At 37.8% G+C, this 17107-nt stretch overlaps 1 long non-coding RNA gene across 2 annotated transcripts in view; it reads right to left on the reverse strand.

The window, feature by feature from the left end:
• LOC122218046 overlaps positions 1-17107 on the reverse strand; it is a 263924-nt gene that overhangs the window by 194307 nt on the left and 52510 nt on the right. For both annotated transcript variants that reach the window (XR_006201823.1, XR_006201822.1), the window contains exon 2: positions 13543-13623. This is a non-coding gene — a long non-coding RNA (uncharacterized LOC122218046). The remainder of the gene's footprint in view (positions 1-13542; positions 13624-17107) is intronic.

Below are 17107 nucleotides of genomic sequence, written 5' to 3' on the forward strand. Positions count from 1 at the left end.
ATAATAAGTAAAAAGTTGAATTAGTAATAAGACTTTCCATGAAAAGAAATTCAAATCTAGATGACATGGCTGATAAATTTTACCAAATATTTAAAGAAGAATTCTTTTCAAACTGTTCCAAACAATAGAAAAGGGAACACTTCTCGACTCATTCTATGATGCCAGTATTACCCTGATGCCAATACCAATACCAAAGGCATCACAAGAAAACTATAGACCAAAACAGGTATCCCCAACTTTTTTCAAGTTCTCATTATGTAACTTTGCTTTTGCAAAAGACCTAAATTAGTGTCTATTTTTGCTAACTGAAAGAAATCCAAAGAAGAATTTTGCTTTTATGAAAAAAAAGGTGAAAAGCAAAAATAGCGTTCAGCTTTTGTTTTGCAGCAAGCCATTCCTTATGGAGGCAGCATGCACACAGAGCAGTAAGCGTTCCATAACCAAGCTCCCACCCTAGAACTACACTCAGCATCTTAGAGTAAAGCTGTTATAGTTCTTGACTGTGTCTGTGAGCATCTATCTGTGCTTTATGTCAATTTATTGTGTGTATCAGTTACCAAAATGTTTCCTATGGTATCAGAAAAGCCTAACAAAGGTTACTTTTCAGGTCCAAGAATGCTCAAAATTTTTTCTACATAAATTAATTGCGTATATGCTTTATGCCATTTCAGCTTCTGAAAGATTTCTTAGGAATGCTCTACTTTCAGAAAGTGGGAGAAATCTGCACTTCTTGCGAATATAGGTGTAAAAATCCTCCACAAAATACTAGCAAACTAAACCCAACAATTTATCCAAGCTTGGTTTAACAATCAAAAATCAATTAATAAACCATAGCAATAGAATGAAGGACAAAAACCACATGGTCTTCTCTTTTTTTTTTTTTAATTTTTTTAACGTTTATTTATTTTTGAGACAGAGAGAGACAGAGCATGAACGGGGGAGGGTCACAGAAAGAGAGGGAGACACAGAATCTGAAACAGGCTCCAGGCTCTGAGCTGTCAGCACAGAGCCTGATGCGGGGCTTGAACTCACAAACCATGAGATCATGACCTGGGCCGAAGTCAGATGCTTAACCGACTGAGCCACCCAGGCGCCCCTGGTCTTCTCAATAGACATGGAAAAAGCATTTGACAAAATTCAACACCCTCTCATGATAAAAGCAATCAACAAACTAGGAATAAAAGGGAACTTCCTCAACATGAAAAAGTCTCCAGTGCCTGGGATGAGCCAGGGCCCACAGTAGCCTCAGGATGGAATGCTTAATTTAGCCCAGGATTCCTGTAGGTCCATTGCTCTTCAGGCTATTGTCAGGGTATTGTCCAACTCTACCACCACCACCATAATGTATGAGGTTGACCATATAGTCATCCAAGGACCCTGGGGCCTAATTTTGGAAGGATGACCTGGTGATAATATAACTCTCACTAGTCAGCATTGGATTTCTTTCATGCTGTCACACAAGATTAGGCTGTTGGAATAGCACTAAATTGCCTATATTGAGTGAATCTCACTCACAGCACACATTGAACAACTAGGGCTCACAGCTACTAAAGGACCACTATGATCTTTGCACTTGAGCCATATATGTAGGCCCAAGGGTTAGCTCTCACTATTCTACTTCAACTGTTGTTGACCGCAGCCTCCTTCTCCAGTTTACAGCACCCAAGGACAGTGGTGGTAGAAGTAGATTTCCTTTACCAAGAGCTCCCTAATTCTGGTACCCAGGGCAGATGTCTCAACCTCTTTGCAGGCTTCTTGCCACATATCAGGCTATCCTTCAAGTTTGCCTGCCCCATCTTTCAAGACAATTACCCTACAAGGCCAATCAACCTTCAGATTGATATCGTTTCTTGCTTATAATCAATGTGGTGATATGTGCTCTCCCCAGTCAGCTTTAAGCTATACCAGAGAAAGGATAAACATTTCTCGAGTGACAGTTCTTGTTCAATCCATAGGCCCTTTTCCTGTGTTCCCCCATTGGTGGCATAATGTGTAAGGCAGGATTGCAATCAATATTTGGAGAGATCACATTCTAGGATTGTTGTGATTATTGTTCTAGAGAAGACCTGGTTCTGCATTTATGCTATAAAATTATAAACAGTAATTTTAATATGACAAGGAAACAAGTTTTTACTTACATTTTCCTTGACACCCTGGGTAAGATTTGCATGTGTGCAATGAATCAATGAAGTGCAGTAACAACCTTTGATTTGTTGAAAGCCAGTATTCACTAGCTGTTCCACAGTGAGAGAAAACTTCCCTGAATTCCTCAATATTCTTGTAAAGAAACCTAGCCTCTTGATAGTTTTTGTAGGATATGAGAATTATATCTCTAGCCATCTGTCTGGTTAAATGCTCTGATACAGCCTAGAGGAGGTCCCTATATTAAGCCCCAGGGTACAAGGAAAACTGAAGGCTATCTCTCTAAGTATTTAGATTTCAAGGAGGAATGAGGCCCCGAAATATGAAAATATCCTTACATTGGAAAAGCAGAGACATAAGGACTGACTCTTGGAGAGATTTTTATTTATACACCAAAGGTTGGAGTTAGGATTCAATCCCATTTATTTTTGGAGGAATAGGAGGAGGGGGAGAGGGAGGGGAGAAGGGGGGGAGGAAGTTTTCTTACCTCATAAGCAGAGAAATATTTTTTCCTGATTTCTCACCTATGGAGTATCCAGCTCCTCATGCAGGACAGGGTGATCTAGCTCTCATGTCACCCCAGGGGTCAGCCCTGGGACAGAGAACCAAGAGGTTTGCTAAGTGAATGTTTAAGAGAAAAGTATGCAGTAACCATAAACAGAATAAGCAATGTAGTGGGTAGATTAGAATTTTAAGTGAAATATGCAGGAAAGGACTTGCTGAGGTTGCATTTGAGTGAAGACCTGAAGGGGGTGAGAGAGCCATGCATTCTGATATCCAGAGGGAAAACATTCTCAACATAGGGAAAAATGAAAGCAAATCATCTGAAGCTTCAGTGTATCTGGCATTTTTTGAGGAAAAACAAGACCAATGTTGTTGGAAAAGAAAAGAAGGAGCAGGAAATAGTAGGAGAAGGGACCAGAAAGGTATCTGGGGCTAGAACTTCCAGGGCCTGTAGGCCATGCTGTTAAGATACAGAAGAACTAGTATTCACCATTTATGGAAGCCATGAATAATACTGACAATTACCTCGGTAAAATTATTGCAACCAAACACAGTAATTATTATTATTACGGTGGTAATGGATTATTACAAATTAATTCATAATAAAAGTAACAGCTTAGGAAGAAATATTGAAGAGCTATTGTAGCTTTTATAAAATCTCTTAGTTATGGATATTAAATGATTCTGCTATTGATGATCATATGATATAGGGACATGCCACACACAGCCATAAAAATGACTTGCACTTTGTGAAAAGAAAAAAGTACTTTCTAAAATTATCTAAAAATCATACAAAAATCATGCCAAAAATAGGGGTAAAGATCATCATGCATAAGCTATGTGCTCTATTTTCTCATGATATGAGAGAGGTGGGGAGAGAGATTCTAAGAATTATCTTTCCCAGAATAGTAACTACCTATGGGGGAAAAGACGTGTTGAAAGGGGAATAGCTGTCATAGTGTGTTTTGTATCTCTCTGTACAACTTAAAAATTCTATTTCTATACTTTTGTAGCTTTTTAACAACAGCAAGGGTTATCTAATGGGAAAATGATATTTTCCTATTTCGTTTTATTCTTTGTACCTACTGTATTTTTAAGTGAATAAGTGTTAACATTATAAAAAAATTCTGCAGTCTTAGTATAAGTATTTTATGAGCAATAACACTATAAAACTTTTCAGAACGTTTTAAATAAAGGCAAACATTTCAACAAACTAGTCTTCAGGCAACCCTTCCTGAATTCCCAAGAAATGGCAGAACTGACAGAGCAAATGAGGATGGATCTAGAATTAGAGTGCTATGTATGGGGCACTTAGGTGGCTTAGTGGGTTAAGTATCCAACTCTTGTTTTTGGCTCAAGTCATGATTTCAGGGCTGGTGAGATCAAGCCCTGTGTTGGGTTCTGCACTACCAGCATAGAGCCTGCTTGGGAGTCTGTCTCTCCCTCTCCCTCTCTCTCTCTCTGTCTGCCCCCTCCCTCTCAAAATAAATAAAAAGTGCTATGTACATTTTAAAAACGAATATCTTTCCTAAAACAAATCTTCTAATAGCTCAAATTGCTGGAACAAAGCATGGGCGTTTTAATTTGTTCTAACAATATAATAGTATTTCAAGTTCCATAGTGGTTCGTATTGCTTGTACTCATTATTGCATCAGGAAAGAAATCACTTAATGTCTGTTAGCTTCAGTTTCTCATCTGAAAAATGGACATAATCATGCCTACCTTTCAGAACTGTACAGAGTCTCCAAAACATGTCTGTAAAGTAGCTGACATACCACCTAGCACAAGGTGCTCAACAGATTGTAAGCAAACTAATGTCAGAGTTTAGGTGATCACCTGAGTTCACAGCTTTTTAGTGACCATGCCAGAAGTGGAATTGCTAACTGAGTGTTTTCTGTTATGCCATGAGTATGAGTCTAGTCACTGAGTTCTGGACCTCTTATCTGCTCAAAATGTCTCATGCTGATTCATGAGGGCCAACTGTGAGCAATACTTCTCAACTCTTCATTTGGTGACATTATATTGAAAATTTAAAATTGACCATGATGGGTATATTTATGCCACAAAAATCAACAAATGCTACAAATCAAGGATTTTGTTTATAAGAGAGCCAGTTATTAAATATTCACCAGCATACCACTAGTCTAGGCTTGTAGATCTGGAACTAAGGGCACAGATAGCATCTATTGTTTGGCTCACTATGATAAATGTGATGTAGACATCTCTTTGAGAGGCTACTAAGATTTTCAAGATTTTCAGTGTGTATTTAATTACCTTGGGGCAACTTCTAAACTAGGTGATTCTTACTCTATAAGTCATTAGACCTCTTTTTTAAGAATCTTAGAGTATTTGTTTTCTGAATGTTGCCTTTCCCCACATTTCCTGAAGACGGAATAAAAGGCTTAAATCAGGGCACTCATTTTTTTTTTTTTTTCCATCTCTTTTCTGTTGCCGGTTCAGTGAAGCTTCCTCCCCAGGCAGAATTAATCGTTCAGGCTTCTGTGCTCCCTAGCATTTTGCTCAAACTGTTAATATTGCACTTATCACATTGTATTACTGTCAGATTTTTCCTGCTTCTTTTCTTGGCATGATCGTGAGCTGCTCAAAGATCTCTCATTCATGTTATTACCACTAGCACCTAAAATGCTACCTGGCTCACAGTAGGGCACTCAGTAACAGCATATTGAGTTCAGTTGAGCTGGCTTACAAGAAAATAGAAGGAGCCACCTTATTTTGATAGGAATCCCTCAATTAAAAGAGGGCTACAATTTTGAAAGCTAATGACAAATTATTTTTCTAGGTCACAAAATATTTAAATAGTTCCTTCTACAATGAAATTAAAATGACACAACAGATGTAATAGAGAAGGAAACGATAGAACAGTGAGATTTTTATCAAAAAGTTACAGAGGCAGTGTGCCCGAGCTCTTTATGTGTTACCAAGAGCCTTAGTGTTTTAAAACTACTGGCCTGAAGAGACTCTAGCTTTTTTGTAAAATGAGGATAATCATACCAACCATACCTAAAACCCAAGGCTTTTGTGAGAATTAAATCAGAAAAATGTTTCTGAAAGTTCCTTATAAACCATAACACTCCAAACAAATACAAGGTATTATTCTATCTGCAGAGACTTACTTTGTAGAAAATCTGGAAATTTCTATAACTCTGGGATCTTCTCACAGTTTCAGTATTGCCTTCAGAAGCTTGTCTCCCCATGCTAAGATAAACACTCACCCAGAGTTACCACTGAATGAACCTAGTTTCCTAACTTCCTTTTGGGTTTTGTTATTTAAAAAGCATCTGAATCTGATCTGTAGTATCATACTAACTAGTTGGGACTGCCATCTAGTGACTTCCATAAACCAATCAGCTAACTCCAAAGAAATTTAGCTATCCAGATATTTAAACAAATCAATGCATAAATATCCCATTTTTCCAAAACTGACATTTGTCTCTCATTTACATGAATTTTTTGTGTGTGAGAGAAAGCTACTATTGAAAATAGTTTTAAAAATAACATGCTACTAATACCTTGTTGCCTAGCTGCTTTGCAGCATTATAGCACTATTTTATTATTAATATTATTATTAATTTTGCACTGTCTTAACTATTTCTGGCAGATACTTAAATCTTGATATCCATATTAGTAGCATTTCTTTTTCTGCCTCAAGAGAGAAATTATTGTGGATCACGGGTAGAATTATTCTGGATTTATTCACACATTGCCAGTATGTCTTGACCCCCAATGACAGTGATCAAGCAGCTGGAATCTGAACAAACAGCACTGCATCCTATCTGATTTCTCTGACACGTCCTCCTCTTGCCTAAGGAGCCCTGACCTAAGAAATGGAGTGGGGCTTTGTACCATGTCATGTGAAGTGCCATCTAAGGTCAATGTGTCATCAACGGCTTACATAATTATACCAGGATTCAGCCTGTGATGTGGGGCTTGCAGCCTACATGTTACTTAAGGCATGTGGCTTAGGAAAAGAGTCCTGAGAGAGCTACTAATGAGAAAAGCAAACATCTGTTTGTCTCATCTGGAGTCTACTTTTTTTTTTTTCAATATATGGAGTTTATTCTCAAATTGGTTTCCATACAACACTCAGTGCTCATCCCAAAAGGTGCCCTCCTCAATACCCATCATCCACCCCCCCTCCCTCCCACCCCCCATCAACCCTCAGTTTGTTCTCAGTTTTTAAGAGTCTCTTATGCTTTGGCTCTCTCCCACTCTAACCTCTTTTTTTATTTTCCTTCCCCTCCCCCATGGGTTCCTGTTAAGTTTCTCAGGATCCACATAAGAGTGAAACCATATGGTATCTGTCTTTCTCTATATGGCTTATTTCACTTAGCACTACACTCTCCAGTTCCATCCACGTTGCTACAAAGGGCCGTATTTCATTCTTTCTCATTGCCATGTAGTACTCCATTGTGTATATAAACCACAATTTCTTTATCCATTCATCAGTTGATGGACATTTAGGCTCTTTCCATAATTTGGCTATTGTTGAGAGTGCTGCTATAAACATTGGGGTACAAGTGCCCCTATGCATCAGTACTCCTGTATCCCTTGGGTAAATTCCTAGCAGTGCTATTGCTGGGTCATAGGGTAAGTCTATTTTTAATTTTCTGAGGAACCTCCACACTGTTTTCCAGAGTGGCTGCACCAATTTGCATTCCCACCAACAGTGCCAAGAGGGTTCCCGTTTCTCCACATCCTCTCCAGCATCTATAGTCTCCTGATTTCTTCATTTTGGCCACTCTGACTGGCGTGAGGTGATATCTGAGTGTGGTTTTGATTTGTATTTCCCTGATGAGGAGCGACATTGAGCATCTTTTCATGTGCCTGTTGGCCATCTGGATGTCTTCTTTAGAGAAGTGTCTATTCATGTTTTCTGCCCATTTCTTCACTGGGTTATTTGTTTTTCGGGTGTGGAGGTTGGTAAGGAGTCTACTTTTTTTTCAAATTTATTTTTGAGAGAAAGAGAGAGAGAGAGAGAGAGAGAGAGAGAGAGAGAGAGGCAGAGAGACAGAGAGACAGAGACAGAGACAGACCATGAATGGGGGTTCAGGGACAGAGAGAGTTGGAGACACAGAATACCCAAACAGGCTTCAGGCTCTGAGCTGTCAGCACAGAGTCTGACATGGGGCTCAACTAATGAGCCATGAGATCATGACCTGAGCTGAAGTTGGATACTTAAACAACTGAGCCACCCAAGTGCCCCAATCTGGACTTTTAATCTCACTTTTCTTATATCATGTTTTTACCCAGTGATCACTTTATTGCATGATTTTTTCATTACCACCAATGTTTCTAAATGTAGCATTGTATCATTTCCTATGTTTTAAAAGAATAAGTTAAAAAAATTAAAAAGAAAACCTGGATTACCAAAATGCTTAAGGGATTGTGCTTTGTTGTTTTTTTTTTTTTTGTTTTTTGTTTTTTGTTTTTTCTACTCTGATTTGCCCAAGAAAATCAGATCCCTCTCTCTTGTGGGCTAGTAGCACTGTGTCTTACTGTCTGGAAGTATTTATTACAATAGTAATTAATTTTGGCCAAACATTTGAAACATCTGCAACCCTGCTAGAATGAAGGCAATTTACGAGCAGGGATGCATGGCATCTGCCTTGGCTGTGTTTTCCTCCCCAGAGCCTAGCACAGTGTCTCCCTGTGTAAGTAGGCACTCTCAGAGAAATTTATTGAATGTAAAATAAATGACCCCATGTCTAAAGATTAGTCTTAAAATTATGTCTTCTGCACCTTATCTCTGTAGATTATAAACCATGCACAAAAAGTCTATCTCTACCCACTTTTCTAAACCTTAGCTCTATTATCTTAGCTTTTTCATTAATGAGCTATTAAACCTTGGTCTTGTCAATTGATCCCTTTGTGCTCAACTCCCTCATTTGTGAAATCAGAACGTTTCAGAAAACAGTGATAATTTTTTAAAATTTCTTTCTTCATTTAATTATGTTTTATTTCTTTTTTAGAGCATATTGCCTTGGCCAGAACTAAAATAACAATGTTAAACAACAGTGAGGGTGGAAGAAGGAGACCCTGGGTTTTTAAAGGCCTATGTGAAAGGCCATTTGAAGTACACCAGTGTTTCCCAAGATGTGTTGTTCAAGTTCTTTTTGAGGAGTGTCTTCCAGAATACTCCAAACTCTTAAAGTTTGGAGTCTAAGATCAAAATGAACAAAACTGGATAGAGAAAAAGCATAGTTCCTTTTAAACAAGCTGCTATTTTAATACTTTAAAATTGAATCTTGAATTATAATGCAGCAATAAAATCATCTGAGTGCAGGCAATTAGTTGAAAAGGAGAGATGATCACATAGCCTTCTGAGGTAATAATTTGCAGGAAAGCCCATAGATTCAATGTTTTAAGTACTCTTTTCATATTTGATCAATGTAATCTTCTTGTTCATTTTAATGATGATGTTAACATTAGGCTGTCTGAATCCTTTGATTTACTGCTAATTGTCAATTTCCAAGCCGTGCTCAGCAGATGCTCATGCCTGCATTCATAGATATAATTATGTGAACCATCTTTTTAGCAGTCAAGGCCATAGATTTAAAATGTAGGTAAAATAGTAGCTTTGGGAAATAATTATTTTCAAAATCCAGGGTTTCTTTTTATGATTACAAAAATCTATCTAACAATGTATAGATGAATGCTTTCCTATCTAGAACCACTCTTAATTTGTTTCTTCCATATGCTTTTTGGTATTTTCCAAATGTTCTACAAAGGGCTCATAAACTTTAAAGAATGTTCTCTTTGTAAACTGCTTCACAAGGGAGGCCATTTCTCCTCAGCAACCCCTCCAATCACTCACCACTTCCAGGAAATTAATGAGACTCAAATTCCTTCATAGAACAACCACCCTGGTCATTGCTTAATGGGCGCATATACAAAGTGGCTATGGCTCAAAGGGAGAGGCCAAACTGCCAACAGCAAAGATTAAAATTGAGCCTCTGATGCAGAACCTTTCCCAAGGTTACCAGAAGGATGAGATTGGCTCTTTCAATCAGGGAGGAAGCAACCATTTTTGTCACAGGAATGGAAATATATTCCTCATACAAATTTATTTTCTGTGCTCAAAATGTCTCTGCTACAACTGGAATTTGTGGCATTCCTTATTCATCATTACAGCTTCTCATATAATAGGACTTCTGACCAAGGAAATAATTTTATGGTGAAGGATATACAGCAATGTGTCTTGCCCGTAGGATTACCGGCTATAGACAAAAAAGAGGCAGAGCAAGATAGCCAACTAGGAGGTCCCAGACCTTGTTCTACACTAAAAACTATGACCTAGCCACTTCTAGAATAAAAAGAACTCTGGAAAAGTTTCACGGTCCAGGTTAGAAACTGCAACAAACCAGTGGGGCAAAAGAACTGAGGATAACTATATACAAGAGATGGGAAAAAATAGTTTCACGTTATCCCTTCCCCCAGGCACAGCTCAGTAGTAAGAAGAATCCTTTCAGCTTTGATTTCCCCCTTGAGGAAAAGCAGTATAGGAAGACACCAGCAGTCCTCCCACTGCCAGGGACCAGATTCTTTGCTGCTAAGGAACCCCACAGTCTTCACCAGTAAGAGCCCCAGCTTCTGGAGCCACCAGGAGCTCAAACTGCCACATCTCTCCAGAACTGCAGATATTGTATGCCCTCCCTAACTGCCACCACCGTGCACCACCTCTCAGCTAACACTGCTAAGTACCCTTAGTACCACCACATACCCCTGGACTTGGAAGCCCCAAATCCAATTGCCCACGTGCCCACATATGCTTCTGGAACCAAGTGTTACCGTGCCCCACCTCCCAGAACTGGTACCCATACATTCTCCTAAATCCAGCACTCACTGGACCTGGGTGCCTCCTGGATGGGTGCCACTGCACACCCCATCCTAGACGGCAGCCTCATGCCCACCCACAGATAAAACTCCTTCCCTACTGAATCCGGTATGTAAAGGCTATGAGGAAGTCACTGCTTCTTCTAATGAGCAGACACCAATGCAAGGCTACAAAGAACACAAAAAGTTGGGAAGAAAGACAACCCAGAAGGAAGACAATAAAATTTCACTAACAAACTCCTGAATGTGAAAATCTATGAATTGCCTGACAAATAATTCAAAAATAATTATTTTAAAGAAGTTTAGTGAGCTTCCAAAGAATACAGACAACTCACTGAAATCTGAAAAATAATACACAAAGTTCAACATAAAGATAGAAATCATAAAAAAAAAAAATATTTTCTGATAAGCACTCTCTGACTTGAAGATAGTCACCTTCTTGTTATGTCTTAACATGGCCCTTCTTCTGTGTATGTGCTGAGAGAAAAAGAAACTCTCCCATGCCTCTTCCTCCTCTTATAAAAACATCAGTCCTATAGATTAGGGCCCTACCCTTATGACCTCCTTAACATTAATGACCTCCTTAAAGGCCCTCTTTCCAAATAGAGTCAGACAGGAGGTTAAAACTTTAACGTATAAATTTTAGGGGAACATAATTTCATGCCATAACATTTTTCCCCCAACCCTCCCACCACCAACAAATTCATGTACTTCTCACATGCAGAATACATTCACCGTGAACGAATAGCTCCAAAAAGTCTTCATACAACCCGGCATCAATACTAACTCAAAACATCATCTACATCTCCTCTAAATTATGTATGGGTAAGACTTAAATTGTGCTTTATCCTGAGACACAATACCTCTCCAACTGTGAACTCATGAAACCAGACATATTAGGTACTTCCAAAACACAGTGCTGGGACAAGTACAGGATAGACATCCTCATTGCAAATAAGAGAAATAGGAAATTAAAAAGGGGGGATGTGTCTCAAGAAAGCCCATAACCCAGCAAGACAAATTCCAGTAGATTTTTTTTTTCCCCAATAGATCTTAAGACTCGAGAATAATCATCTTTGGCTCAGTGGTTTGTCCTCCAGGCCCACTGGGGCGGCAGTCTCACCCACATGGCTTTGAGACAGTGGCCCCACCTCACCTCATCTCTGCAGCACAGCCTGGCTACTGACACCAAGGAAGTGGGCCCACCCTATGAAACTAAGAAGAAAGAAGCCTTGTACACATGGGCTTGTGGATGTGAGTGGCAGCCTTGATTATCTCTGAAATGTCTTTATATACGTCATTTTCTCTCTTTCCTACAGGATATGGCATGCTCACAGCTGGATAACTCTATTGTTCCATGTGTGAAACCCCTGAAGTCTAAAAGCCTTCCTTTATTTCAACTGATCTCTGTCCCTTTCAATGCAAACTAGTAGCGTCTGTATTGATGTAATCGCATCTTTATTTCTGGCTTCTGCTGAGATTGTTGATTAAAATTATGTGGCTCAGTCAGTTAGGCATCCGACTGGCTCAGGTCATGATCTCACATTTTGTGGGTTAAAGCCCCGCATCAGGCTCTTTGCTGACAGCTCAGAGCCTGGAGGCTGCTTTGGATTCTGTGTCTCCCTCTCTCTTTGCTTTTACCCCACTCATGTTCTGTCTCTCTCTGTCCCTCAAAAATAAAGAAACGTTAAATTTTTTTTTTTTTTAATTATGCACAATCTCTTTATGAGGTGATTGCCCAGGCACACTGGACAGTGATGTTCTCTCCAGAACATACTTTCTCATTTTTTGCCATATGCATAGACTGAGAATTTTCCAAATCTTCAATTCTGGTTACTTTTTACTTAGCAGTTCTTTCAATTTCTTGCTCTCCTCTCACACTTTACTATAAGCATTAAAGAGAAACCAGGCGATAAGTTCAGCAATTTGCTTACAAACCTTTTCAACTAAATATTTATCACTCATAGGGCTAAAGACAAAGGAATTGTACCCAAGCACTGTACTTGAGTTCAAATTTTTCCCATAGGGGTATGTTAATAATTCTGAAATCACAGTACACATATAATGGAAATGAACACTTAAGAAAATGAATGGCAATAGTGGGAGCCAGGTTTCTCATGGCTAGAGTAGGAGGAGGCAATGGGAGAAGACTATATTGATTCACATAGTAATGAATTAAAGTTCTCAACATCAATATGAATTCATGGTTAGCTTGCTATAGATACACATTCTTACATATAACAATATTTATGAACATGTCTCCTTAAAAAGAAACAATAGGTCTAAGATGGAGTCACTTTTGCTAAGCCCCACCAAGACTTAATACCTAACCTAACTTCACTTTCAGCCTTTCTCAATAATAGAATTTTAAAACAATTAGTCTGGAATTTCTTGACCAGTACTAGTGAGGAAATCTACATGAATAAAACCCCCTGCCTTTCCTTAAAGGAAGCTAACTTTCCCTGAAATAATCCACTCTTTTAACTTCCTTGTCCTATCCTCCTGCCTATAAACCTTTTCTTTTGTGCAACTCATCTGAGCTCCTTCTATTTGCTAGATAGGATGCTGCTCAATTCATCAATTGCTGAATAAAACCAATTAGATCCTCAAACTTACTCAGTTGATTTTTTTTTAATAGTATACACACAGGTTAGTATATGCCCACATATTCTGCCCTGTCAGCTAAGAGGACCTAAAAGAAATGACATCTCACTAGCAATAAGCAAATCTAGTATCCACATCTTGGTTTCTGATACTAGTCTCAAATAAAGAAAATTCAAAGAAAATTTCTCCTTGGAGAAATGGCTGATTTTAAGACTGGGGCAGAAAATACACAGGGTGAGCCTTTAAGCAACTGGGGCAGAAAATACACAAGGTGAGCCTTTAAGCAACTGGTAAGTAAAATTGTATTGGATTATAACCCAAAGTATAAAATAAATATCCATAAGTCCATATAGGTATAAATGATTGGCTAGGTAAATGGGGGGAAACAGACAAATCACCATGCAGAGTAATTAAAAATAATTTATATAGGTACTTTACCAGATGCTTCACTCTCAAGAAGGGGAGGAAAATTATCCACTCTTGACATGTGTGCTGTATACTTCCTTCCAAGGCTGCAGTCTGAAAAGAGTAGAAAAGAATAACTTGACATTGGAGAATCCTAACAAGCACTACTTCAGCCAGATGATCAAAGTTGACATCAATTGTGACAAGTCATGTGAGTATGAGTTATCTTTGATAAGATATGATGAGAATCGTACTTGATCTGTTGTTTTCCTCACAAAAGCCTCAATATCAGTCTAGTAGTAGAAGACAAATTCCATCTGAAGAACATTCTGCAAAATATCAGACAGTACTCCTGACAACTGTCAAGGTCATCAAAAACAAGGCAAGTCACTAAAACTGTCATAGCCAAGAGGAGTCTAAGGGGACATGATGATGAAATGTAATGTGGTATCCTGGATGGGATTCTGGAATAGACAAAAAGTCAGTAAGTAAAAACTAATGAAATCTGAATAAAGTATGGACTTTAGTTAATGATAATGTATCAGTAGTGTTTTTTTAATTATGACAAATGATCCAGACTAATATAAAATATTAATAATATAATTATGTTCTTATATTTATATTCAAATATAATATATAAATAATATAAAATATTAATAATAGAGGAAACAGAGTATGAGGTATGTGGGAACTCTGTAGTATCTTTGAAATGTTTTTGTAACTCTAAAACAATTCCAAAATTAAAAAAGGTCATTTAAAATAATCAATTAAATCCCTTCTCTCAAAATGAAAATATGTCTACCACAGACAGTTCAGTTAAAAAAAAAAGCAGACTTAAAAAGATATTACAATAAACAATAATGATAGTAATAATTAAAATTTTCCATCAAATCCTTTTCAGATATTTATGAATGACTAGAAATTCCCAGAAATACCTTTGTCAGAGGCTTCCAATTCTGCAGTTGCCTTGCTGCATAAACTCAAACCTCTGTCAAGCTGGATAAGTTTTTAGTCTAGATTAACATTTTACTCTAGATTAATTCACTTATGTATCCATCTTTAAGTGACTTCGTGTATCTCGTTATCTATACTAATTGTAAGATTTAGGACATTTTAAAAATTTATGCTCTAAGATCATCCATAATGTGCTATAATTCACTACTTATCATTATAAATGGTGAAAATAAAAACCTGTGTGGCTTGAATTGGTGCCCATCCTCCTTTGTCATAGGAGTCATGTCTGTCTTAACACATCTGAACACACATCTGTGCACCTCTTGTAAATTTTGGTTAGTACTTTGAATGTTAGCCACATGGAATATTAACTCCACAATGAGTAAGAGATCCCTAACTCCATCAGGTCAAAATTCAATGTCCCTCCAAATGCTAAATTTTTGCTAGGTGGAGGTAGACCTCCCAGTAGGGCATAAAGCACTAAGTCATTTATAAAGCCACATGGTCACTTAAATCTTTTGGGAGACAGAGTAGGAAGATGAATAAATAAATTAAACATAAAAATTTCAATACTAGGCCTCCCCGAGACTGGAATAACTTGAAGACATAAAAATTTTTCTTACTCAAATTTTTACTTTTAGAATTCCAGTTTTCTCAGAAAACTATAATTTGATGAAAATGTGTTATTTGGTGACATAGCTATACATAGCATTTCATCAAATAGCAAAAGTAATCATAAATAGAAGTATAAAATTATGAAGAGATAACAATTTTATTTTTGTGATTACCAAGAAGGAAGCAAAGATTATGCACAATAAAATTAAGAAATAATATAAGACATGTGTACAGTATAACAAACAGAATGGAGCTTACTCAACTGTAGTAATAATTTAGAAATGATATAAAGCTGAACATGAACTTAATAATTACATACATTAAGATGACAATTTAAAAAACGGGCTTACATATACTTATGAGGGGCTTTTCTCATAATGCTTAGAGATGATTGATCAGCCTGCTCATTTGGGAAGGGGAAGAAGATAATTCAAAAGTGAGATAACCTATCCTCCATAGAATCAACGATCACAATTATGAACAAACCAGAGGATTTTTTCGTAGGGAACAATTAGCACAGCTCTCTGAGACTTAGTCTTCACATTCAGGAATTTTAAGAATGGTTGCAATATTCAACAATTAAACAAGAAGCTTATCTTGCGCTCAAACAATTGTTTGAATTTGACAGTTTTTATTTTATTTCTGTGACTCCAAACTGGTTGTATATAAATTCATGAAAGCTAAATTTCTCAATTATGTCAAAACCATTTGGCATTATATTAGGCAATTCCTTGAGTGTTAATTTCTGCCTTTCTCAGACATTCCTTCTCCAGGTGCTGCCCTGTTTTTCAACTAAGGCCAGTTAGATGAGCCATGCATAGAAGGCTTAGCTCCACTGGCTGGTGGGGTCTTGGTTAATTTTTGTTGCACTTAAACCAGTTTAAACTACCAAGGGTTAGTGCCTCATTTTTCACTAAACCTCAGGGTTTCTGTTAAACCCTTTCTTCTTATGCTCAGGATTCAACTTTTGTTGTTGTTTTCTGATCTGTACTCCGGTCTCCACCATTGGGATTTGATTGGTATCTCTGTCATAAGTAAATTAGAAAGCTTTATCCTGCACGTAAGAGATGCTTCCTCAGACTTGTACTACACATAATAACCTGTAAGAACTTGGTTATGCAGTACGTTAAAACTGCTGTGACCAGTAGAGAAGAAAACTATGGTACTAACTTAGTTTGTCTCCTAAAATAGCAGTCTGCAATCCAAGTCTGAAATGGCGTGGATGGGTCAGGTTTGGAGTATATCAGTGTCAACATCTGAAAGTCTGGCAAGGTGGGAAGAAAACTGGGAGTGGCCTGATTTAAAAGAGAAGAGCAAAAGAAGCAATGCTATTTGGGTCATGGCAGTGTAGCTCTACCTTATTTGAAGCAAAACCCTAGCGAGTAATAGGGATTAGAGCTACTTTGCACTTTGTTCAGAAGTGTTCCTTTGACTTCAATACCATTCTGAGACTGGACTGCATGGTTCATGACTTTGGAAGTATTGTAGTTGTTTATTTGACAATCAAACTTTATTTTCCCAAAGAAATTATCCTTATTTGATTCTACAGCAATGCTACTTTAGTTCACATGGCAGACAGTAAATGGTAAAGACACTTTCTGTGCACCAAAAGTTATGTTCTTTCCATAATATAGAGTTCTTGCCAGGATGCAGTGGCTAGGATAGGGACTACAGTCTCCAACCAATCTTGTGTCCAGATGTGTCCATGTGACCTATTCTTAACTAGGATAATGTCATTTTACACCTGAGACTTGTCTTAAAATTCATTATATATAGCAGCCTGTGGGAACCAGACTAGGTTCACAACAGAAGAATAGAGAGGCATTTAAGCTGAACTCTCCACAACATACTCTAGGTTACCAATGAAAACAGGCCACAATAAAAATCTCTTCCAGGCAATTATTCAAGATACTCTCTCACATTTGATTCTGAAATCAGTAACTGAAATCATTTTCATAGCATCAGCCTCCTAGTTCCATCTTGCTAGATCTAGTTACTCTGTGGCTATTCACTCCTACTGGCTTCTTTG

The sequence above is a fragment of the Panthera leo genome, chromosome B1 (assembly GCF_018350215.1).
Source record: "Panthera leo isolate Ple1 chromosome B1, P.leo_Ple1_pat1.1, whole genome shotgun sequence".
In the NCBI taxonomy this organism is placed as follows: Eukaryota; Metazoa; Chordata; class Mammalia; order Carnivora; family Felidae; genus Panthera; species Panthera leo.